We start from the raw sequence: 23,655 nt of genomic DNA, 5'->3' as shown, positions 1-23,655 counted from the left end.
TGGGCTCTCTGAGGGTGGCCTTGTTGAGGCTGCTGACTGACATCCATCAGCACACTAAGTCTCAGCTGACTGAGACAGCCCATCTTCCTCCGGGGTCCACCTGATGGCACCTGGTCCAGGTTCCAGCCCCTCTGGACCTTGTTGCCTCTGAGCACTCACAGCTGAGGCAGCAAAAAACAAAACAGGTGTTTGCAATTCTCTGCTAGAGACATAACGTGATAGCATCACAAATACTAGTATCTATTATATTAGAAATCATTAAAGAATCATCTGATATCGTTCTTCAAAAGTATCCCCCCCAAATAAAAAGATATTCCACATGGCGCAAAGAGTCAAACATAGAAGTAAAGCAATGAAAACAATTGAGGGGAAGAGAGATGAATATTTATCAGATCCCAGGATGAATGTGGGCTTTGTAATTATAATGTTTTGGAGGAAATCAATTCACTAGAAGGCCCCCTGGGAAGAGAATGGCAATCGTTTGGAAAAATGTCCTCTAAGCCTGGTGCATCTCCTCTCATGGGGGCCGAGGACCCTCTCTCCTGGCTGCCAGCCTGGGGCCCATTTGGGAGGGAGGGGGACCCCAAGATGCTTAAGGAAGGTGAGGGCTTTGTAGAACTGCCTTCCAGAGAGCTGGAGGACATCCCTCGTGACCTTATGTTCTGCTGAGAGCCGGTAGTCAGTTTAGGGACAAATATGGGGCCCTGCACCATGGAGCAGAAGGAAGTTCAGGTTTTGGTGGTCTTAGGGGAGATGTGCTGGGGGATGGGTTTGAATTTTGTAAACATTAAAAAGCTCTGAAGAAACAACAACAAAATGTACCACAAGTAAAAATAAAAGTAGGTAAGGAACTAAGCACAGTGTTTGCAGCGAAGATGACTGAGGATTCATTGGCCTCTTCTTGCTGGTCCTTGCCTCCAAGAGAAACTGTTCAGCCAGGGCCCTCTGCGAGGAGCCAGAGATGGGATGAACCGTGGAAATGAGGGGAAATGAGGGTGCAAAGGAGCAGAGGGAGCCACAGGAAGTCAGACTGGGGGGAAGGAGCAAGACAAGGTGAGGAGGAAGTGGCTTGGGTGTCCTAGGAGTCCCAGGTCCAGACTCAGAGGAGCAGCCCCAGGCTTCCAGGAGATTCCAGGCTTTGGTCTCCCTGCTGCCCACCTCGTGGGTGGAAGAGGGCCTCTGCCCATGTGCAGCCCGGGCGGCTGAGCCAGCAGTTCGGGCCCTCGGCCATCTATGTTTCCTGGGGTCAAGGTCTAGATGAGCATTTTCATGGCCAGCACAGATGTGACAAGAAAGTCACAAAGAAAGGCACGCCGATGGCCAAGAGGTGTTTAATGTAGAGTGCCCTCCAGCCCACGGAGAAGGCAGAGCTGACAGGGGATGTGGAATGACCTCCCCAGCCATTCTCAGCCGTGGGCTTCCCACTGTATACTTTCTGGGCAGAAGAATAGAGAAGACCCCTGCGGTCCTCAGGGCCTGAATTCATCCCCCAAAGAATCATGGAACTCTGAATCTCAGAGCTTGAGTTTCCTTTTTCTGCATCCCCACGGCCATCCAGACTGTGCTTGAATATCTCCCATGCCAGGCAACTCACCGGCGTTCGAGACATTTCTGGTTAGGATTTGGGCAGGGCAAGTCACGGCGGAGTCCATGGCCAGCTAGAAATGCAGAGCTTCAGTCCTGCCCTGGACCCATTGAGCAAGAATTTTGCATCTTTCCAAGATCCCACAAACATTCTGTGGGAAGAACTCTGCCCCGGAGCCGGCTTCTGGGCACCTGTCTGACACCAGCTCTCACAATTACCAGCTGGCCTCAGCTTTGCTTTGGAGGGGTCCCATGAGATGCTGCTGCCCCCTTTTTCTGCATGGCAGGTGCTAGCTGTATGGCCTGGAGTGGTGCTTCGGATGTGGTGGTGGCAGCTGGGAGGGGAGTCGTTCAGAGGCGAACCCACATTTCGGGTGGCTGGAGGCAGGGAAGGAATGGCAGGTTTGGGGGATGATGGGAAGGGTTTTGTGCTTATGATCTAAGGTTTGTGATGAAGAGAGGCCTGGGTTGTCAGGGGCCTTGAATGGCAGAATGAGGACTCTATTCTGTGAACAACAGGACTCTACTCTGTGACTTTCTTTCTGGAAGATGCCTTTAGAGACAATGCAGAGGGCAGAAAACAGCCCTCCCTCCCTTATACCACACTGTCAGTGGCCCTGAACCTGCTAGGCTCTCTGTCCTGTGAATTTTACTCTGGCAAATGCACTTCCTTCGCCCTGGAGTGTCCTTTCTGCTCCCTCCTCCTGTCTATCCCCTCCCCACCTCTGCTGTTCAACCTTTAGCTCAGCTCAGTCAAGGAGCACCTCCCCACTTCCCCAGACTCCTGGGACTGCCTGGCACTTGACATATGGTCAATGTGACCAAGAACCGAATTTCTAAGCTGTTAAGTATAAACTACATGGCAGATTTAACATAATTTTTGTATCAATTCCATGTTGAAATAATAATATTTTGGATATATTCAGTTAAATAAAATATACTATTAAATTAATTTAATCTTTTAAAACTTTTTAAGATGTGGCCACAAAAAAATTCAAGGTTACATATGTGGCTTACATCATATTTCTATTGGACAGCACTGCCCCAAGATGGGTTATCTGCCCCGCTTGTGTGCTCCCAAACTGCCCTGTCCTTATTCAGGGTACAGTATACTGCCCCGTAATTGCTGAGCCCTTGACCATTTCCTCCCAAAAGGTCCGTTTCTTGAAGGGATGTTCTGGGTCCAGGCCAACAGAATCCCTGGCACCTAATTACAGCAGCACACACAGAGAAAATGCTCCAAAATGATTGAAGGGGGGGTTGAGGGAAGAAGGGAGAGAGAGAGGAGAAGAGGGAAAGTAAGAGAAGAAGGGAGGGAGAAGAGAAAGGAGGAGGAGGAAACATGGATCCCAGGGCAGGAGTGACACAGCTCTGGACGCCTAGGAGGCTCTGAGTGGGCAGCGAAGGGAGCCCTTCCCCATGCCCGGAGGTGCCAAGCTCTTACTGCCCTGGCTCTAGAGGAGGAACGCGATGAAGACAACGATTCAGCTAGAACTAGGTTTTGTGAAATCACTTTCTAATACAGAGGTGAGCTAAGCAAAATTAGATCTCCACTCGTGCATACCCCCAGAACTTTCTCTAGAGGGGAAATGCTTTATCTCCTAACATAATGCAAAAATAGTCTTTAGACTCTATTATTTCAGGGGAAAGTACCTTTTCCCTCATCTTTCTGTCCATATGATGAAAGCCTAATGGGTTTTAGGATTTATCTACCTGGCAGACCTTTTTAAATTTCTTGGCCCATGGGCCATAAAACAACCTGGGTCTACTTAAGCACAGTGAGTCTGGTCCTCGGGAAGGTGGTGCTCAGATGCGGTCTTTCCCTGCAGTTGTGCCTGGGAGGAAGCTCATCACGCTGACAGCTCTTGCTTGGACTGAGCATTCCATGTGGTGTAATGAAAGTCATACCCAGAATATGAAGGTAAGATGGATTGGGTGAGTTAAAGAAGTCTATGCTGTGGGTAAGACATCAAATAAAACTGTTGCTATTGTTCTCTTTAACATGGTGAAACCAGTCCCTCTGTGATTTATGTAAAATGCATGTTCTAAAATGAGAAGACAAGATATATTTCAAACATACCCAAACCCAAATTGAATGATTCCTCTTCACTCTTCCTCTGCTATTTACAAATTATCTAATTCCACACATGGACTCTGGTTATCATTATTTAGGAAAAAAAAATTCAACTTTGCCACTTATTCCCTAGATGTGAAGGTTATTTGACCTCTTCACTTCACAGTTTCAGTATTTCTATGATAGACAGTGGTATTATTTCACAGAGGCTCGACGCATATTAAAGCAAATGAAATGTTAAGAAATGTTTTGAAGGGGCGGGGGCTGGGAGGTTGGGGGAACCAGGTGGTGGGTATTAGGGCACGCATTGCATGGAGCACTGGGTGTGGTGCAAAAACAATGAATACTGTTATGCTGAAAAGAAATAAAAAATTTAAAAAAATGTTTTATAACAGCATACACTCTAAATTATAGCTGTCTCCATTTTTTGGTCTCTCATCCCTAATGAGAAGGATTTTCATTAAGTTACAACATTGGTGAGTGTTGTAAGATGAATAGGAGTTAGGAGGAATTTGGGGAGGGCAGGAGATCCCATCAAAGAGGGTTATATACTCAAAGCATGGAGACATCATGCTACAGGGTGGAGTACTGGGGAAGGCTGAGTCGGAAAGATGGGAAAGCGATGGTGGGTAGAACCCTGGAATGCTTGGGGCAAGAGGAAAGGGTGGGTGAAGCTGGGAATCTTCGGCAAGCAAGAGAAGGGAGTGGTGTCCGATGTTAATTTATTTTGAAGTGTCCTTTGGAATTATCCACTAACATGTCTTTGGTGGTGTTCATGAGAACTGCTTTGGAAGTATTTTGATGTGGGAAGGATGACTACAATAAGTTAAAGAGTGAGAGAGGTGAGAAACTTGCCTGTCCTTTCAGAAGCTGTATGGTGAAGGTTGGAAAAACAGATACTAGGTAGAGGGAAGATCAAGGGCTTTTTTTCCCTTTTAAGATGGATGTGGTTTGAACACATTTATATACAGATGGGAACATCCCACCAGAGAGATGTTGAGAATACAATAAAGTGAAGGGAGATCTGTGAACAAAGCTCTTCAGCAGCCACCTCATGGGTGGGGAAAGGGGTCAGGAGGCTCTGCCTTGCTGTGTATCCAGAAAACAAGGAGAAGCATTTATGCCGAAAGAGGGAATGATAGAGTGCTAACTTACTCCTTAATTAAGTCTGAGTTGGAAGAGGGGAGGAAGGAGTTGAGAGAGTTCCTGCCCCATGACTATCAGTTTTTCCGGAAATAGACTCCGAGAGGGAGTTTTGTGGGTGCTTTCAGGAACAATATCTTGAGGGTGAGCAACGTAGGAAAAGAGGGAGACATTGAAGTGGTGCACCTGCAACAGTTCTAGTTCATTTGTCCACTGTAGACAACCTCCAGGGTTATCCTACCGGGAGCTCTGGTGCTGAAGTGACACGCTTCATAATGGTCCTGCCTTGAGCGAGGAAGCTGAGCTTTTCTAACTCCATGTCAATTAGTCACTGGATTCAGGCCATTCTCAGGTGTTTTGGATGAGGGAAATTCCTAGAGAGGGACTCATTTGAGAGCCATCAGCTGCCAACACTCCTGGCAGCTGGAGCTAATAGGAGCTCTGCCCTGAAAGGTGGCGGCAGGGGTTGGGGGGGGACAGCGGGGGTTCTGGATTGCAGATCACAGCCTTTACTACCCCCTTTGTTTTTGCTGTGAACTAGTTGGTCATGGGAGTAATGAGGAAGAAGGTGGGCTTGTGGGACTAAGTTAAGTTGTAAAGGTTAGAACAAGTTTTGTTTTGAATAAAAAAACATTCCAAAGACCAAAAGAAAGGCAGCAGGGGTGAAGTGTTATGAAGGCAAAGTCGGAGACTAAGAATTTCATTGGCCTCAGTCTTCAAGGTTGTGTGAGTTCACAAGCAGAGCTCAGCATCTCAGATGTAGTTGTAATGAAAAGTCTAGATATGGGCTCTTTTAATGTCAGGAGGTCCAAAATAGTTGAGTATATTTGCAAAAGAACTTTAAGGGATGACTTAGGAGACCCAGCTGAAACCAAGAGGGAGATGGTAACTAGTGGAATCATGATACATTTTCAAACTGTTAGGATCTTCAATTTTGTCCAAGTCCTCTTCTCCCTTTACACTTTCCCTAGGTGATTTTAAGTAGCATATATTTAAATTTATTTTGTTATTAAATTTGACCACCCAATTTATATCTTGTAATTGAAGTGTACCTCAAAATAATTCTTCTTGTATGGGATTTCTGATATAAAAAAGTGTTTAACCAAATTGTGTTTATTCTACTTACATTCTTTTTTTTTAAAAAGATTTTATTTATTTATTTGACAGACAAAGATCACAAGTAGGCAGAGAGGCAGACAGAGAGAGAGGAGGAAGCAGGCTCCCTGCTGAGCAGAGAGCCCGATGTGGGGCTCAATTCCAAGACCCTGGGATCCTGACCTGAGCTGAAGGCAGAGGCTTTAACCCACTGAGCCACCCAGGCACCCCTATTCTACTGACATTCTTAACAGATATTTTTTGCCAGATATGGAATTCTACATTGGCAGTCATTTTTCTCTCAGCATATTTAAGAAATTATTCTATGTCTTTTACCTACCCTTGTCTTATGGATGCTCTTTTTGAAGTAATTTTTCCTATTTCTCTCCTTACTTAAAACATCTTTGGTTTCTAGATCTGGTAGTTTTCAAATTTGCCACACCACTTTTTATAATTTCTGGTTCTTGCCTGCCTGAAATTTAAAAAACTTGTTCTTTTCTCTTTGAGTGTTAGAATAAAATGTCTGAGGTAGGGCAGTGCCAGTGTAGGCCCCCCTCCCCAATCTGGACTACAAGAGTGGGCGGCTGAAGGAGAATGGTGTTGGGGGCATTTGACTTGGGGACCAATGTGTAGCACACATGAACACTGAGGCAAGTGAAGATGATGATAAGGACAGTTGGTGGGGGGAGGGAATGAGAGAAAGGCAATGGTGATGGTGGTCTTTAACCAATGATGAAGTGTGAAAGGAAGAGGTGGAGAGAAGACAGGGGTAATGGCAGTCAGTGAGTGAGGTATGCTACAAAGAAGAAGGAACAATGGTCATGGCAAACAGAGAGAAGGCCAATCTTGTTTGTCTCTGAGGTCAGGGGGACATCTCTCTGTCTACTTGAGAATATCCTGGGGGAAGTGGGTTTTTCAGTGCAATGTCATATTTCAGTGTAGATGGGAGAGCTCATCTGTTTTGTGAAGAGGCTAAGGACACAGCTGAGAGTGCCTATCATAAAAAGGATACTTCAGAAAAAGGATGCTCCAATGGCAAAGATAGAAAAGAAGGGTTGTGGTAGGCAGTGTGGTAGTGCGGAGGGTTAGATCAAAATGGTCAGAGGACATTTGACCAGTATAGAGCCAAGGAGTTGGCCTATACCACAGGCAGAGACCAAGAGTGCTGAGAATGTAAGGTATCATGGGGTTATTGGCCTTAACACTCCATAGCTGAGTGGATCTGGATTGCTGTGAAAGAGACCAAAGCAAAGTTACCCTGAGCAAGTGGGCCATGGGTCCCTCAGCTCCAAAGGCACTGACCTCACACTGGACGCTGCACCAGTCCCAGGTGAATGAGAAAGGAGGTGTGCTCCTTCCATTACTCTCTTACCTCATGTTAAAAGTAGCAGCTGCAGCAGACCCAGGGGCCTTCTGGAGATGAGATGTGACTCCAAGGGAGTTTTTCTTTGTGTGGGAAACAACTCAGAGGGACTCTGGCTATTAATGAGCTGGCAAATTTGCCTTCTGCAATAAAATAGAAGATTAAATCCCTGTCAGAGTGTGGTTGGGACTAAAAATTGAGATAATGTATATGAATGTGCTTTAAAGAATACATTACAAAAGTGATCAAAATATCACCTTCTAATTTAAAAACCATACTTTATACATCAACTGATAAAATTTTGTATTATTTTGAGGACAAAAGAGCCTTAGAAATACTGAATTCTTTCTATAATTTTTTTAAAAGTAGAGTTTTTATTGAGAAAATATATACATAGAAAATTGAAAATATAAAAAAATACAAAAGGAATAAGAAGGTAAATCCTCTGTCTCTTCAGAGTGTTCATCTTTTAGGGTTCAGCTTTCTTCATGACATTCTTTATGACATTCAAGGTCATAGTATAACTTCTATGTATTAACCTTATTTTGTGTGTGTGTGTGTGTGTGTGTGTGTGTGTGTGTATGTTTTTATTTCTTTAAAATTTTGGGATGCAGTTTCATCTAATAGACCAAAATATACCCTAAATCTAGTGTATGGTGTTATTCTATTCTCACATCTGATCACATTCCCTCCCCCCTTTTAAAAATTTTTTTCTTCTTTCTTTTTTCAACCAACTTCTTATTTTATCTATTCCTTTTTAAAAATCTTTTTAAATTTTCACTTTTACAGTCATATTCCATCCCTTCATTGTATCTACCCTTGTTTTCTTTCTTTAAATTTTTGGGAGGCAGTTTCTTCTAAGAGACCAAAATACACCCAAAATCTAGTGTGTAGCTCTGTTCTATTCACCAGCCTGATCATACTCTTTTTTGTTCCTTTTCCCCCTGGTTTTGGGTCTCTTCTGATTTGTTTAGTATATATTTTTCTGGGGTCATTGTTGTCTTTTTAGCATTTTGTTTTCTCATTCATCTCTTCTTCTCTGGACAAAATGACAAAATGGAAAAACTCACCTCAAAAAAATAAAAATAAAAAAGAACAAGAGGCAGTACTGACTGCCAGGGACCTAATCAATATGGACATTAATAAGGTGTTAGAACTAGAATTCAGAATGATGATTATAATATGACCTGAGCTTGAAAAAGCATAGAAGATACCAGAGAATCCCTCTCTAGAGAAATAAAATCTAACCAAGTCAAAAATCAAAAGGGCTGTTAATGAGGTGCAATAAAAAATGGAGGCTCTAACTGCTAGAATAAATGAGACAGAAGAGAGAATTAGTGACATAGAAGACCAAATGATGGAGAATAAAGAAGCTGAGACAAAGACAGATGAACAACTACTGCATCATGAGGGGAGAATTTGAGAGATAAGCAATATCATAGATGAAACAATATTAGAATAATTGGATCCCAGAAGAAGAAAAAGAGAGAGAGGCACAAGGTATATTGGAGAAAATTATAGAGGAGAACATCCCTAATTTCGGGAAGGAAACAGGCATGAAAATCCATAAGGCACAGAGAAATCCCCTCAAAATTAACAAAAATAGAATAAAACCCCCACATCTAGTAGTAAAACTTGTCTCAGAGACAAAGAGGAAATCCTGAAAGCAGCTTGGGACAAAAGGTCTATAATCTACAATGGTACAAACATTACACTGGCAGCAGACCTATCCATAGAGACATGGCAGGCCAGAAAGGACTGGCATGATATATTCAGGGCACTAAATGAGAAAAATATGCAGCCAAGGATACTATATCTAGATAGGATGTCACTGAAAATATAAGGAGAGATAAAAAGCTTCTGGGACAGACAAAAACCAAAAGAATTTGCGATCACAAACCAGCCCTAGAGGAAATATTGAAAGGGGTCCTCTAAGCAAAGAGAGAGCCTAAAAGTAACATAGACAAGGAACAGAGACAATATACAGCAATAGTCACCTTACAGGCAACACAATGGCACTAAATTCATATCTTTCAATAGTTACCCTGAATGTAAATGGGCTAAATGCCCCAATTAAAAGACACAGGATATCTATCAGATTGGATAAAAAAACAAGACCCATCGACGTGCTATCTGCAAAAAATTCATTTTAGACTCAAAGACACCTTCATATTTAAAGTGAGGGAGTGGAAAACCATTTACCATGCTAATGGACATCAAAAAAAAGCTGGGGTGGCAATCCTTATATCAGACAAATTAGATTTTAAACTAAAGACTATAATAAGAGATGAGGAAAGACACTATATCATACTTAAAGGGTCTATCCAACAAGAATATCTAACAATTTAAAATATCTATGCCACTAACATGGGAGCAGCCAATTATATAAGCCAAATAATAAATACAATAATAGTAGGGGACTTTTACACCCCCCTCACTGAAATGGACAGATCATCTAAGCAAGAGGTCAACAAGGAGATAAAGGCTTTAAAAATGACACACAGGACCAGATGGAATTCACAGATATATTCAGAACATTCCATCACAAAGCAACAGAATATACAGTCTTCTCTAGTGCACATGGAACATTCTCCGGAATAGATCACATACCGGGTCACAAATCAGGTCTCAACTGGTACCAAAAGATTGTGATCATTCCCTGCATACCTTTGGACCATGATGTTTTGAAACTTGAAATCAATTAAAAGAGGAAATTTGGAAAGAACTCAAATACATGGAGGCTAAAGAGCATCCTACTAAAGAATGATGGGTCAACCAGGAAATTAAAGAAGAATTGAAAAATTTCATGGAAACAAATGAAAATGAAAATATGACTGTTCAAAATCTTTGGGATGCAACAAAGGTGGCCCTAAGAGGAAAGTATATAGCAATACAAGCCTTTCTCAAAAAACAAGAAAGGTCTCAAACACACAACCTAACCCTACACCTAAAGGAGCTGGAGAAAGAACAGCAAAGAAAACCTAAACCCAGCTGGAGAACAGAAATCATAAAGATCAGAGCAGAAATCAATGAAATAGAAACCAAATGAACAGTAGAACAGATCAACAAAACTACGAGCAAGTTCTTTGAAAGAATTAATAAAATTAATAAACCCCTGGCCAGACTTATCCAAAAGAAAAGAGAAAGGACCCAAATAAATAAAATCATGAATGAAAGAGGAGAGATCACAACCAACACCAAAGAAATACAATTATAAGAATATATTATGAGCAACTATGTGCCAGCAAATTTGACAATCTGGAAGAAATGGATGCGTTCCTAGAGACATATAAACTACCAAAACTGCACCAGGAAGAAATAGAAAACCTGAACAGACCCATAACCAGTAAGGAGATTGAAGCAGTCCTCAAAAAGCTCCCAAGAAACAAGAGCCCAGGGCCAGATGGCTTCCCAGGGGAATTCTACCAAACATTTAAAGAAGAATTAATACCTATTCTTCTGAAACTGTTCCAAAAAATAGAAATGGAAGGAAAACTTCCAAACTCTTTTTATGAGGCCAGCATTACCTTGATCCCAAAACCAGACCAAGGGCCCATCTAAAAGGAGAATTTCAGACCAATATCCCTGATGAACACAGATGCAAAAATTCTCACCAAAATACTACCCAATAGGATCCAACAATACATTAAAAGGATTATTCACCTCAACCAAGTGGGATTTATTCCAGGGCTGCAAGGTTGGTTCAACATTCAAAAATCAATCAATGTGATACAACACATTAATAAAAGAAAGAACGAGAACCATCTGATCCTCTCACTAGCTGCAGAAAAAGCATTTGACAAAGTACACCATCCTTTCTTGATTAAAATTCTTCACAGTGTAGGGATAGAGGGTACATACTTCAGTATCATCAAAGCCATCTATGAAAAACCCACAGCAAAAATCATTCTCAATGGGGGAAAAACTGTGAGCTTTTCTCCTAAGGTCAGGAACATGGCAGGGATGTCCACTATCACCACTGCTATTGAACATAGTACTAGAAGTCCTAGTATGAGCAATCAGACAACAAAAAGAAATAAAAGGCATCTGAGTTAGCAAAGAAGTCAAACTATCACTCTTTGTAGATGATAGGATACTTTATGTGGAAAACCCAAAATACTCCACCCCAAGACTACTAGAACTTATACAGGAATTCAGTAAAGTGTCAGGATATAAAATCAATGCACAGAAATCAGTTGCATTTCTATACACCAACAACAAGATAGAAAAAATAGAAATTAAGGAGTCGATCCCATTTGCAATTGCACCAAATACCATAAGATACCTAGGAATAAATTTAACCAAAGAGGCAAAGAATCTGTACTCAGAATACTATAGAATACTCATGAAAGAAATTGAGGAAGGCACAAAGACATAGAAAAACTTTCCATGCTTATGGGTTGGAAGAACAAATATTGTGAAAACATCTATGCTACCTAGAGCAATCTACACATTTAATGCAACTCCTATCAAAATACCATCAACTTTTTTCAAAGAAATGGAATAAATAATTCTAAAATTTGTATGGAACCAGAAAAGACCCCAAATAGCCAGAGGAATGTTGAAAAAGAAAAGCAAAGCTGGTGGCATCACAATTCCAGACTTCAAGCTCTATTACAAAGCTGTAATCATTAAATAGTATGGTACTGGCACAAAAACAGACATGTAGATCAATGGAACAGAATAGAGAGACCAGAAACGGACCCTCAACTCTATGGTCAAATAGTCTTCAACAAGCAGGAAAGAATGTCCAATGGAAAAAAGACAGTCTCTTTAACAAATGGTGTTGGGAAAATTGGACAGCCACATGCAGAAGAATGAAACTGGACCATTTCCTTACACCACGCACAAAAATAGACTCAAAATGGATGAAAGATCTCAATGTGAGATAGGAATCCATCAAAATCCTTGAGGAGAACACAGGCAACAACCTCTTCAACCTCAGCTGCAGCAACTTCTAGGAACATGGCCAAAGGCAAGGGACAAGAAGGAACTATTGGGACTTCATGAAGATAAAAAGATTTTACATGGCAAAGGAAACAGTCAACAAAACCAAAAGACAACTGACAGAATGGGGGAAGATATTTGCAAATGACATATCAGATAAAGGACTATCCAAAATCTATAAAGAACTTCTCAAAGTCAACACCCAAAGAACAAAGAATCCAATCAAGAAATGGGCAGATGAGCCTTTTGGGGCACCTGAGTGGCTCAATGGGTTAAACCCCTGTCTTCAGCTCAGGTCATGATCTCTGGGATAGAGCCTGGCATCTGGCTCTCTGCTCAGCAGGGAGCCTGCTTCCCTCTCTCTGTCTGCCTGCTTCTCTGCTTACTTGTGATCTCTCTCTCTGTCAAATAAATAAATAAAATCTTTAAAAAAAAAAGGAATTGGCAGAAGACATGAACAGACATTTTTGCAAAGAAGACATACAAATGGCCAACAGACACATGACATCAGGGAAATACAAATCAAAACCTCAATGAGATACTGCCTTACACCAGTCAGAATGGCTAAAACTACAAGTCAGGAAATGACAGATGTTGGTGAGGTTGCAGAGAAAGGGGAATCCTCCTATATTGTTGGTGGGAATGCAAGCTGGTGCAGCCACTCTGGGAAACAGTATGAAGGTTCCTCAAAATGTTGAAAATAGAGCTACCCTATGACCCAGCAATTGCACTACAGGGTCTTTACCCCAAAGATACAAATGTAGTGATCTGAAGGGGCAGTACACCTCAATATTTATGACCTCAATGTCCATAATAGCCAAACTATGGGAAGAGCCCAGATGTCCATCAACAGATGAATGGATAAAGAAGATGTGATACACACACACACACACACACACACACACACACACACACTCACTGGAACATTATGTGGCCATCAAAAAACATGAAATCTTGCTGTTTGCAATGACATAAATGGAAGTACAGGGTATTATGCTAACTAAGTCAATCAGAGAAAGACAATTATCATATGATATCACTGATATGAGGAATTTGAGAATAAGACAGAGGATCATAGGGGAAGGAAGGGAAAAATGAAAGCAGATGAAACTAGAGAGGGAAACAAACCACAAGAGACTCTTAATCTCAGGAAACAAACTGCAGGTTTCTGGAGTGGAAGGGGGTGAGATGATGGGGTGGCTGGGTGATGGACATTGGGGAGGGTATGTGCTATGGTGAGTGCTGCGAATTGTGTAAGACTGATGAATCACGGACGTGTACCCTTGAAACAAAAATACATTATATGTTAATTAAAAAAAAAAACCTGTGTGACCCTATTTATATGATGTTCTAGAACAGACAAAATTAATCTATGGAGATTGGAAGTGAAGGTAAGTGATTACCTGGAGCAGTCTGGGATTGACTGCAAAGGAGCACGAGAAACTGGGGTACAAGAAATGTTGTTTCTCTGGGATGAAGGCTACGTGGTGTATATGTTTGTCAAATTCATCAGAATAAATACTTAAAATTTGTGCCAGAGAGAGAGAGAGAGAGAGAGAACCATCCTTCTGAGAGACTTCTCAACTCCATGATGAAATCCAGAATCTCTACTTTGCCTCTGTCCATAAACTGGGACAAGCTAGAGGCACTTACAACAGTCCTTTCCCTTCCCTGTCATAATCTCGATGGTACACCAAGCTTGGACTTCCCTTGAGGTGGGTCTTCACATCAGCCATCTTTGCTCTTTTCTGGAACCCAGGAGGAAAACAAGAGACATTCCGGAGACCCACAGCAGACAGACACATTTAAAAAGAGCTTAAAGTTCATAGCAAGATCTCCATTTTGTTCTGGGCTATATTAACTCAGATAGTTCTACTGAGTTCTCTTAACTAGTTGGGTCATGTTATATCTGGAGGCTAATCTGTGATGAAGGCCTATGACTAACTAGTTTTAGGATGATCCGTAGATTTACTTAAAGTTTCCTTAATTGATGAGTTCATCAGTACTTCTAGGTCGAGAAGAGCTAGCCCTGGGCTTAGTGCTTCTGTCATGGTTTGGGTGATATGTCTATTCCTCGGTGATTATAGTTGGAGTGCATAACAATGCTCCTTCCTTACTAATGACCTAGAATCATCACAGTTGGATGAGGCTCAATCCTAGAGTTTTCCCACATCCAGAATTCAAAGAATGGTGCTTTGCCCCAGTCAGCATGGAATAGGCCTAGTCACTCTGGGACAACTTGAAGTCTTCTGTGGGTTTGCAGTAGAAATGGTCTTGTCATGTTGTAGTGAGACCCAGCAGCAGGTCACATATACCAAGGCTTCTTATTGGCTGAGCTTTTTGACCAGCAGGTTCTCAGTATCCTGGCCAAGGTTTGGTGGCTGAGACCATAAACAGACACTTCATCTCTTCAAGCTTGACTTCTCATTTTACAGACAACTGAGACCACATGGGGCCATCTGCAAATGCATAATCCCAGAAATGCTCCTCCTTTCCCCTGGAGAAAGGTTGATATACCACTCTTCTGCTTTTCTGTGGCTTTAGGTCATTCACATATTGACCAAATACATTCTTATTTTCCAGACTTTAATGCAAATCCTATAAACCAATCTCAGCCCTTCTGTGCAAAATGTCTATGATTTTCTGCAGAAAAACTCACATTTAATTACCTACACTCTTACAGAACTACAATAAACTTTTTCTCCGTAGACATTGATTCTTTTTAAACTTAACATAATAAATATTGCAAAAAGTTTGGTTTGGCAAAAAAAAAAAAAAATAGCGCTATAGTTTTAATACAACTTCACACTTTGAGCTGCCTCCTTCCTTTGCTTATATTGTTTCCCGTATGTAAATAGCCTCACATAGTCTCATTTATCACAGTTACTGCTCCTCTGGGGAGCTCCTATTTCCTGCCACCTTAGCCTCCTACTTGTACAAAAACATTGAAACAGGGACCTGAACCCCCACACAGAACAACTCATTGAAAGAAGAACAATCAAACACATGTGTAAATAATCTATTGGTAATCAGGGTTGTTTATGCAAGGGAATCTCTACGAGGGAAAGGATAAAAAAATTTGCATAAAATAGCATCCTAAGAAACTCCACGTGCTCAGGTCTCTCTCTATGTGAGTGATGACTGGAATTCTTGGAAGTGCTTTCTGGCTCTGGAGCAAAACCAGGTGGTAGTAACTGCTTCACCATGTGGCACTGAGGGCAGAGTCTTGGGGACCAGCATGAATTAATCACAGGCTTTTAGGATGTCATCACTTTCCCCAGGTCTGGCTTTGGCGAATTCCAAAGCAAACGCCGGGAGAGAAAAACCATTTTGGTTTCAGTGATTTCTTTTTAAAATGCCAGCATTGCAATTGCAGGTTCCCTTTGATGTCAGGAGTCTCAAGTCTTTGTACAATAGGAATCCCCTGCACCTGGCAGATGCATTCAGTGTCTTACATAAAAGGGGAAGTGAGTGACAGACCTGTCTGAGATAAAGTCTCAATGAGTGAGGCAGCCAGCAAATGCACGGGGCCTCCACTGTTGAGAAGCTGGCTCAAGATTCCTCCTTAGTAGGCATTTTGTTTGAAACATTCCCCAACTAAAGGTCCATTTACTGTTCTTTGGTCAGCCTTTAAAAGAGACATACTTCTGGGTGCCTGCGTGACTTAGTCAGTTAAGAGTCTGCTTCTGGCTCAGGTCATAATCTCAGAGTCCTGGGATCAAGTCCTCGAGCTCTCTCTCACTCAAAAATAAATAAATAAATCTAGAAAAAGAAAAAGAGAGAGAGAGAGAGAGACATACTTCCTACCAACATGGTAATGGTCTGGCGTTGAGATCCCTACTTGCCAAATGAACTTGGGTTTGCAAGTTTGACTGTTGCTCTTCAATATGTTCCTCTAGGAAGATATGCTCAGGTAAACTAGTCTGTAGATAAACAAAGCAAATGACAGACAGATAATTTACCCCAGTGCAAACACTTAATAGAACTTAACAGAACTTGTATTACATTAAAATTATGAAAAATAGATATGCCAAGTATTTTTTGAAAATTGCTTCAGACTTTATCAAGCACTAGAGTCTTAATTTTCAGAGACTTACATGTTTAGTTTTAGCTTTTTTGTTCATATGTAACATAATTCTTTCAATAAAATCTCTGATGCAGTTTAAAAAAGCACATCCCATATAAGATGATAAAATACATGTGATAGGAGGTGTCCAGGTTCTGAATGAAATGTGGTGTATATATACACAATGGAACATTACTCAGCCATAAAAAAGAATGAAATCTTGCCATTTGCAATAGCATGGATGGAACTAGAAGGTATTATACTAAGTGAAATAAATCAGAGAAAGACAAATACCATATGATTTCACTCACATGTGGAATTTAAGAAACAAAACAAATGAACATGGGGGAAAAAGAGACAGGCAAACCAAGAAACAGACTCTTACCTATGGAGAACAAACAAACTAGTGATTACTGGAGGGGAGGAAGGAAGGGGGAAAGGTTTAAGCAGAGATGGGGATTAAGGAGGACACCTGTTGTGATGAACACTGGGTCTTGTAGGTAACTGATGCATTACTAAATTCTACCCCTGAAATGAATATTACACTGTACATTAGCTAATTGGAATTTAAATAAAAACTTGAAACTACAAAGAAAATAAAAACAGTTGCTATCTATGTGTACATACATTTCTTTCTTTTTCCACTGGAATTCCCAGGAAATAAAGAAGGTGCAAATCCTCTAGCACTAAAAACAAGGAGTCTGATCACTGGGCCCAGTAATGGAACTTTTATATGCACAGTAGCTCATATCTAAACCCCTGAAACAACACACTGGCTGGAGAGGAAGGAGGAAGAAGGCTATTTGCAGTCCTCCCCATCAGTGTGCTTCTGCCCCAGAGACCTGGTCTCAAGGGGTCAAGCAGAATGCCCAGGCACCAACCCCAAGCGAGAGGATTTGCTTTCTGAGATGTTTATGTCTTTCCTTACACAACGCTTCCCCTGCTCTAGCCACCCAGTCACACTTCACCTTGCCCTATTATTAAGGAGGCTGCTCCTTGGGTGGAAATGGATTTTGGGATTGAACTCAACAGTAGAGATGATGGAGACAAGTGGGAGCAGTAGAACACCTCCCTCCAGGGACTGCCACTGTGCATGGGTTTTCTCCAGCAGATGAAAGGGAGCACACCCTGTGTTTATGCAGTACTCTGGGCAATCTCAGCTGAGAACAGCTCATCCTGGTTCAACAGAGATATAAAAGGTAGAATCCTGGTAGCCAGGAGATTTTCAGCCCAAGGTGGCACACAACAACCTGTCATTCAGCTTAAGATCTTGCAGGTGAGAAAACGAGGATTAAATACTCCCCACCTATTGGCAAAGAATCCTGAGTTATCTTCTTGTTTGATTACAATTCTAATGAAATCATGAGAAGACATTGGGATTAAAAGAGAGAAATGATTTTCCTACATGATTTGCCATCCACAACAGAAGAAAAAATAAATATATATATTCTCTATATATATTCTTAAAAAAAAAAGATTTTGTCATTTATTTATTTGATAGAGAGAGTTCGAGGGTGAGCTGGGGAAGGGCAAAGGGAGGGGAGGAGGGAATCTCAAGCAAACTCTGCGCTGAACTTGGAGTCTGATGCAGGGCTCGATCTCACAACCCTGATATGACCTGAGCTGAAATCAAGAGTCAGGCATTTAACAAACTGAGCCCCACATGCACTCCTATATATTTTCTCTATATATTCTAATGACATACTTTCTATATAAACATTCTCTCTTTCTCTATATATATTCTATACACTGAATAAAATACATAAGAAATTATGAACCATATGAGATACAGATAAACATATGGAAGAGGTTAAGGTTAAGACTGAGATAAAAAATTGAACAAAACATAAAAGCAATGTAAAGATGCCAAAGACTCTTATAAAATTAGAATCTGGACCGTAAACAGTGAAGAAAAAGTTGGCAAAAGGACAAAAACAATGACCCAGAGGCCAAACTACATAAGCTTTCTAGGAAAGTAGAATGAATATACATAGTAGAATATGAAAGAGAAGATAACAAACACCAAGAAAGGAAAATCCCATTCCTGACTCATCCGCATTCTGTAGAATAAAAACTAGAAAAAATGGAGCAGAAAAAAATCGTCACGTGGAAGAAAACTTTTCTGAGGTTATAAAGGAAATTTGGACCTTTTGAATACAGTGAATTCTCTTGTGAATAGAAATCTTCATGCATATGTATCCTGCCCAAATGTTTTAATTTCAATGATGAAGAATAATGATCTAGAATCACCCTTGCAGGAAGAAAGGAAAATTACAAAGGGAAATATTTGAAAAAATCTTGCAGAGATTTCAGAACATCGATTCCAACACTGAATGTTTAAAGACAATGCAGGAATTCCTTTGGGTTTTCTTGGGGAAGGATATAGAGGTTCAAAATTTCTATATCCAGCCTGTAAGAAGGTATCAAAAAATCCTGCTTGGTTCTCCAAGACCATGTGCTTTTCTTGGAAAACTTACTGGAGTTTTCCAGTAAGTTTTCTAGTAAAAACTTTACTAGAGTAAAAAATAAATCAAAGACAACTATTTAGGAATGGGAAAATCATACTACAAAAGGCCTATGGTTAATAGCATTGCCTGATACACACTTAGATATAGATACTAAATAGTTTTATAAATAGTCAATTCGTTTGTGAAGTAAAAAATATTAAATTAGAAGTTACTTGACATTTAAATAGTAAGTTAATAGAAAATAATCATACTGGCGTAAGCAAAGGGATGAAAGTGTGTAAAAATTCCTCATCTAACAAGGGAGTAAAAGATTATTAAATTTTCTTGAACTCAACAGAGAAAACAAAAGATGTATTTTTGGGAAAATCTTAAAGGAGACCAGAAGTAAATTTGAAACAGGATATATGCCTCCAAGTCATTGGGAAAAGATAAGAAAGGAAATGTTCTTAGAAAAAGCACAAAGGAGACAGTAAAAGCATACCAAAGGAGAAAGCATAAAATAAGATGACAGAATTAAGAACAAAAAACCAAATTATACATGTATTAAATCACTCAGGTTAAGAAAAATAATTCAGTTATAGTTAACATAAAAGAAAACACTTAAAAAGATACAGGAACAACCCAAGTGAAAGCTAGACACAGGTATCCCAACCCTTTTCCCTTGCAAAAAATTAACCAGTATGAAAGCAAGTTATTGACAAAAGGTACAATCAGCAAGAGAAATGATAGGAAAAGTCTTCTAAGTACTAAATAAGACACCATGAGAAATAAAGCAAAACTTCCTAGAAAGCTTGTAGGTGAGGTACAGATTTATATAAATCCCCTCTTAGGATGCATCCAAATGAATGAAAAAGACTGCAGGACAGAGAAAGAATCTTGGTTATTGATGAAACAACCAGACAGAAGAATATATGTAAAAAGCAATAAAGTATAGATCAAATTAGAAGCAGATATTAAAGGAAGGTGAAATCTCTCCGAATCCAGAGGAAGATTTAGCTCCAGGCAGTTATAAGTGATGGCTGGAACCCCTGCAAACCTTTCTCAGCCTGGAGAGAGGCTACTGGGTTTGGGTGGCTTAGGGTTCATTTCCACAACGTAAAAGAATCCAGAGAGGCAAAGCTGAAGAGGAAGGCGTGTGGTCTTGCCTTTTAAGTTTTCTCCAATTGGGAGGAGTGACTGGAAGGGCAGAGGAATAGAGCAGGAAAAAAGTGGGAACATGACTTGGGAGTCAGCTTTGCCCTTGCTGAGCCGAGTCCAATGAGCAGAAATCACTGAGTTCTGACCACCTCCTCCCCAAGCAAGATGTTTGCCCTTTGTATTCGCTGGCCTTTTGCCCAGGTAACCTGCTTGTTCAAGAGGAAAATGGCTGAAATTGGGAGGGAGAATTTCCCCCATGACACCATCAGCTTGCGGGAGGAACAAACTGGTGAATCAGAATAGAGCGTGCTGAAGGGGAAAGGCTCAGAGGTTGTGTACAGAAAGTATTAATGCTTAATTCCAGGGTCTCTGACTGTCAGCGTCTTCATCTATTCCTGCTGGGTTTGTTTGTTTGTTTGTTTGTTTTAAATAGGATCATTATGTCACTGCCACAAAAATTCCAGAAGGAACCTCCTAAAAGCGGTACTGCATCTTGATCCCTCCAAAGGGGCTAAACGGCAGAATTTAGAGAGAGTGGGAGTTCAGGAAAACAAAAAGAGAGCCTCCAATGATCCAGAATTTTCAAAGATGGTAGGTTCTTCTTGGGAGGAACTGAGGTTCCTGTGGCCAGAGGTTTCTAAGCAGAGGCTGGGTTACCATTGGATGGGGATTCCATGGCACCTGAGCCTACTTTTTGCTATGACTCAGAGGAAGGGATACAGGAGGTGAATGTGGCAAAAGCACCTTAGACACCTCCGCCTGCAGCTTGGACAACTTCCCATGTGCTGTCCCAGGGCTCTGCAATGCTGTTTCCACCACTGGCTGTGAGGACACATGCTCTAGCCTTCCCCAGATGTTGCCGGGAGAAGCAAGCCTGTGCTGCCCACAGCGCACGGGTGGTCCCACCTTTCCTGGCTCTGGAAGTCTACTGTCCAAGGTAAATTAGCATCTGCTGAACCTTAAATAGCAGGGCAGGACCCCGAAATGCCTTTGCCACCAACTTCCTCCATCAGCATTTGGGCTAATGGGAAAGAGACTGTTTATTTTCTTTTGTTTTTACATTTCTGGGTTAGCTTTATTGCTATGGAAAAGTAAGACAAATGGTCCCACAGTTATGGAGAGTGACGTGCGAAGACTGAAATGTGCCAAGTTTATGAACGGGAAATTGAAGCCAGCAGTGCTTCTCAGTGACCCGGATGCTCCCAGCCCACAAGGTCTCTCTGTATCTGAATCCCCTCAGTTTTCTCTTCTGTCCCATGAAAGCACATGTGAAGAGCGGAGCTGTTTTATCAAGAAGCCATTCTTCCCTTGTTTGTTGATATTACATCATAACCATCATGGTGGCCATCTGCACGTCCTTTTTATATTTTATCACTCATCAGAGGCGAGTCCTATCCTCGCTGCAGTATCTCCTCCTACCTCCTCCCATTGCGGATTCTCTGGCATAGGCGTGCATTGGCTGATTTCCTGCTGGTATGGTGCCCTGGCCAGCACCTGTTCTGAATAGACAGTACCCATGTCATTAGTGTCATTAGGTATTCTGAATGCCTCTCCTGCTCGGCACCAGCCCTCACTGCCTTTCCTCTTTCCCTTTATACAGCCATTGTTCCCCACCAGCTGCCCATCACCATATCATGAAATGCTTCCCACAGTTGAATTTGACAATACCCTGGACCTGAGGGTACCCTGTTCCTGATACTTCCCCCTCGCCTTCCAAACTTTTTGGTCATTCACAGGCTGGCCTCAACCTCCCTTTTCTAGTCTCAGTTCCTATGAGACCCATTCAATGTGACCTCTTGATTTAAGCAAACTGGAGTATTCCCAGTTTGTCCGCGGCCTACCACTTACCATTCTCTTCCTGGTTAGTGCCTTGAGGTAGCCGTCTTGACTTGTGCACTAACCTGAATTCTGCAGGGGAAGGAAGAACATCTGATTCATTCCCAAATCCCCAACCCACTGTGGAGGCCCGAATACATTGGTTTTTCTTCCTGACCTTTCTCCCCACAATTTCCTCTGACCATTTGCAAAGCCAAATATGGCCTGTTGCATAGACCTCTCCGAAACAACAGACCTATTGTCTTCCTAAGCAACTCCTGTCAGATGACCCAAAGGCAATCAAGCTTAACATCTGCAGGACATACACAGAGCATCTCCTTGTACAGTCCCCACCTTGTGTGTGTTTTGATTAGCCTACGTTCCTTACCCAAGTGGAAGGCATTGAAGTCAACATGCACATCTCCTCATCCACCCATTCTTCTCCTTTCCTCCCATTTCCCACCAGTCACCACATCCCGACAGTCTCCATCTTGACATCCTTTGTATTTCCCACTCCTCCTCAACTCTGAATCACATAATCCAAGTGGTCTTTTAATTTACTCAGATTATTCCACTTCTTAAAATGCTTTGGAGACTTCCAGTTGCATGTAACTCTTCTTTTCAAACTGAGTCTGAGTACCCTAACCAAAATGGCTTTGACGTCTCAAACACTAGCAAGGAATTCTTTCCCAACTGTGCATGTTTTTGTGGATTGAGGAAAGCAGCTTCCAGCTAAGACACCCCCCCTGCTTAAACAGCCCCTCTGTGGTGACTGTTCATGCCACATTTAATTCTGGTGGCCTTGCCTCTCCTTGGGTTACAGCACTGGGGCTACATTCAGCGTTATACCTTAAGGCGATCATTTTCTGGTTGTATTCCCTGGGATCGCCACCAGAGGGCCCCTGCCCAGGGCTTCCTGGGGGACCCGTTCTTGCCATCACCTCTGATGAACATTCAGATCTGCCCCTGGGGGTCCTCTCCCTCCTGCCCCTGTCTCAACTTGTTTTGGCTGTTCTTGGCTTCTTGGATATGATAAAACTTCTTAATGAGACCTCTGTCATCTTCCTTGAGAAGACTGCATGCTCTGAGTTTGGTGATTTTCTATTCCTAGGACCTAACACTGACCTAGCCTACCTAGAGTGGGTGCTGGCTACCTGCTAGTTGGTTGGATGGATGAAGAGATCACTGCAGAGCAGATTTTGAAAGCCCCAGAGAACCTGTCTCTCTTCTCAAGTTCTTTCTCAGGGAAAGAGAGAGCCTCTCGAAGCCACAGTGCTTTCCCTTCTTGCTATAGCTCTGCCTTCAGGGAAGGGGCAGAACAAATATCCATGAAGGGCACCAGGCCATGAAGTCAGCTCCTGCTACCCTTGGCCTGTGTGATGTGGGAATGCATACAATTCCTCCCACCTAAGGGAGCTGCACTTACCTAAAATCCAACAGGACGTCTGCCCTTCCTTTCTGGTCACTAAGTATACTCTCTTGAGAAAGACTTATTCACTCAATTGCCTTGACCAACCCACACCATGACTACCCGACTCTCCTAGACTCTAGACTTTTCTCTGTCATGTGGTTTCCAGGGCCAGTAGCCCTCCCACGATACCAGCATTATAAGTCTTTGTGAAGTCCTTGAGTGACTCCAGGACTGGAGTTTACGCAGATAATCAGAGGTAATCAATTGCTGTGAGAAATGAAACAAGTAAAAAAGCATTCGTTACAGAGAATAACTAATTCTTCCTGAGAGAGAGGAGTGCAGGGAATCTCTTCATCAAAGGGGTGGTATTTGAACACAAAAGTAGATGGGTAGCCAGAGAAAGCAGCAAAGAAGATGAAGAAGTCCTTCTAAATAGAAGGGAGAAAGAGTGCACAAAGGAACAAAAGTATCCCTAGCCTTCCTTCAATTCCAAATTATAAATTAGGTTTGTTTACATGCATTAATTCTTTTTCTCTTTCCAGAGATAATTTT

At 41.7% G+C, this 23,655-nt stretch overlaps 1 long non-coding RNA gene across 1 annotated transcript; it reads right to left on the bottom strand.

Moving 5' to 3' along the window:
* Nucleotides 1–21,205: 21,205 nt before the first annotated feature.
* On the bottom strand, nucleotides 21,206–23,197 carry LOC125084464 (uncharacterized). The gene is made up of 3 exons (XR_007122624.1): nucleotides 23,119–23,197; nucleotides 21,726–21,785; nucleotides 21,206–21,376 (listed from the first exon to the last, which is right to left on the bottom strand). It is a non-coding gene; the product is annotated as an uncharacterized LOC125084464 (long non-coding RNA).
* Between the last annotated feature and the right edge of the window lie 458 nt (nucleotides 23,198–23,655).

This window comes from Lutra lutra, chromosome 14, assembly GCF_902655055.1.
Source record: "Lutra lutra chromosome 14, mLutLut1.2, whole genome shotgun sequence".
Taxonomy (NCBI): Eukaryota; Metazoa; Chordata; class Mammalia; order Carnivora; family Mustelidae; genus Lutra; species Lutra lutra.
Note: the sequence above shows the minus strand (reverse complement) of the source record. Positions and strands in the feature narration are given on the sequence as shown.